The sequence below is a fragment of the Bubalus bubalis genome, chromosome X (genome assembly GCF_019923935.1).
Source record: "Bubalus bubalis isolate 160015118507 breed Murrah chromosome X, NDDB_SH_1, whole genome shotgun sequence".
Taxonomy (NCBI): Eukaryota; Metazoa; Chordata; class Mammalia; order Artiodactyla; family Bovidae; genus Bubalus; species Bubalus bubalis.
This window is the reverse complement of record NC_059181.1, coordinates 109,849,502-109,852,192: the sequence shown is the minus strand read 5'-3', so window position 1 is coordinate 109,852,192 and position 2,691 is coordinate 109,849,502. Positions and strand designations below refer to the sequence as shown.

At 46.4% G+C, this 2,691-nt stretch overlaps 1 long non-coding RNA gene across 1 annotated transcript; it reads right to left on the bottom strand.

Annotated features, from left to right (window-relative positions):
- Positions 1-542: 542 nt before the first annotated feature.
- LOC123331863 lies at positions 543-2,086 on the bottom strand. The gene is made up of 2 exons (XR_006640641.1): positions 1,133-2,086; positions 543-955 (listed from the first exon to the last, which is right to left on the bottom strand). It is a non-coding gene; the product is annotated as an uncharacterized LOC123331863 (long non-coding RNA).
- Between the last annotated feature and the right edge of the window lie 605 nt (positions 2,087-2,691).

Genomic DNA, 2,691 nt, shown 5'->3' with positions numbered 1-2,691 from the left:
ATTGCTCCCAAAATTTTCTTAGCAAAAAGGTGTCCTAATCATTATTTGGTTTGTTCCCTCCAAACATTATTGTACTCCCTGGGAGTGCTATTTGTGGGTTTTAGATGTATCAGCACTTCGTGCCTTCTGAGCACCTTTAGCCGACAGCATAGGCGAGTGATGCAACAATCCCTTTTATGAGGTAGGTGGCCAGGAGGTGATTTCTGCCTACCTTTCTCGGGGGGACTTTCCCATTCACCACCCCTATGTGACAACCTCTTCCTTTCTGGGTCTGGCAATCTAGACCCTAATGTCATTCCACACCCCAAACAAAGGCTGTAACACCATACCACTACTCCTTGCCCTTGAAATCAAGTGTTAAGCAGGGTTATCCATCTTCAGTGCAGACTCCTGACCCAATCCAGACCTCTACTCTCTGGCTAACTGGGGACCCGAGGGTCTGTTCCCCAACCTCTCGGGACCCCATATCCCTCCCATCTCCAGTGCCCACCTCTTCTCTTCTTTCCCTCCCTTCCATCAGAAAATTCACACACACGCAAATATCTTTTCACCATTTGATGTTTATTGTAATTGCAGCCATCAGTTTACTATGTTAGTGTGAGAGTCTTTCCTTGGTTGGCCATTTCTACGAAAGCAGACCTCTGGAGGCACAGTTCTACACTGTCTGACCTTTTCGAGTCAGTTACTGGCTGCCCAGCTTGTACTTCTCCAGGGTCTCTTATTCTGGGGCGGCTGAGCTTATCTTCTCTTTGGATTCTGCCTCCTTCTTTGATCCCGCCTCATATTTTGGTACCTTTTACGGCTTTGATTCAGTTTCTTACGTGCACAGGAACAGGAGAAAACAGTTGGGTTTTCTGGTTGTCTTCACCTTCTTCGACTGAGTGGCATATGGTCGGATTTTCTTTCTCAAGGTTCCTTGAAGAGGTCTTCTGACCCTCATGGTCATATTTCGTGCCTGGAAAGACAAGACAAGGGTATGAGACTTTAGGAAAGAAAAAAGCGGAGTGGAAGGGAGATTTCATGAAAAAGGGATGTGGGCTAATGAGGGCTTTTGTGCCAGGCAAGGGTGGGTAGAGGTTTGGGGCAGCAAAGTCAATGGAGAACATGGGGAGCTTAGTTGGAATCATCTTACTTTCACACTGCCTCGGTACCTCCGTTGACAAAGGGTCTTCTTTTGTCCATTCATCCTTGAGGCAAACCGCCTTGTAACTCTTCTTGACTGCCGTGGGTTCCTGATTCCCTTAGTCAGGATGATGCCAAGAAGTGGCCTAACCTAGAATCTCTGCCTCTGGTCTCCCTATTTATACCCTTTCAGGACAATGAGGAGCCACACCCTTCAATCTGATTGGTCAGTTAGGCACCACCCCAGCCAAGAGCATCTTGGGGGGCTTAGACATCACAATGTACCCCTGTGCCCATCAACATGGGCTAGTGGATGCTGAGGGAGGCCATTTTATAACTCCTCCACTGCTGACACCTCCTTGTGTCTGATTCTGGGGAGTGGTGATTCAGGGCCATGGTGTTTCTCCTCATGACCTTCAAACTTCCTTTCAGTTCCCTTTATCCTTTGACTTATATGTGCCACTTCAACACTCCTGCCTCCTTCATCCCTCTGTAAATATCTGCCAAACCCTTTCTATCCCACATCAGCCTTTCAGAGTAATCACTTCATCTCCTGTCCTCCTTCTGCCTGTTGGGGGTTCCTGAGGGGCTTAAGGAACTTAAGAGCAAGCACTTAAGGTGGAAAAAGGGAATTAAGAACAAGTTGCGTGTTTGATCTCCTGTGATGAGCTTTAACGACCCCCAGACTTGGTGAATGCTCAGTGTGTTGCCCAAAGTTTAATACACAGTCTCCCTCAGAGTACACATCAGAAAAAAGACACTTCTACATGTCTCCTCCACTAAATTTTGTTGGGACACTTCAACTCTCATATTGAGCCAGGAAACTCAACTTGCCCCATCTATCAGAAATACATTCCTGATTATTATTATATTATTATTATTAATTTTTTAAGGAAAGTGCTCAAAGTCAAAATCAGTTCACCACTCTACCACTGAGTCTTGACTAAATCATTTCCCCAGTCATCCCTCCTTTTCAGTATCAGTAGGTAGGGCCCATTGCAGGGCCTGACCAATAGCTGAGCAGGACAAGTACCTGCAGGTAGCTCAGTGATAGTTGGTTGCTTGTGGGTGGGCCAATGAGGCACTGACCAATGGCTGAGCAAGCCCCGTTGCCTAGGAACAGGATGCAGAGTAATAAGGCACAGCAATGGCTACCTGCGAACGAGCGTTGCTCTGTTACATACGGACACTTTGGGTCCAGTGTGCTGGAATATTTTTGATTGACTCATTCTGGACCTCAGATTTGATTTCACATAATTAGTATCTTTTGCATGTCATACTTTCATTATATTCCCAGGCATAGCTGTCACCAGGGCTGTCATCTCTATGCCTCTCCAACAGCTGCCACTTGACCACATGCTCACATATAGTATAAATAGTTCAAAGCCAACAAGAATGTGAAGTCCAGCCCACCCTGAAAACTCCTTTGACAAACCTTAAATTCACAGTGATTCTTATACTCTTTGCAGTGGAACAGAGCAGGAGGAGCACAGCCCTTAACAGGAAGCCATTGGTGTGCTTCATTTCACGCCATCCTGTCCCTAGGCAACAGGTGCTGTTCAAACATTG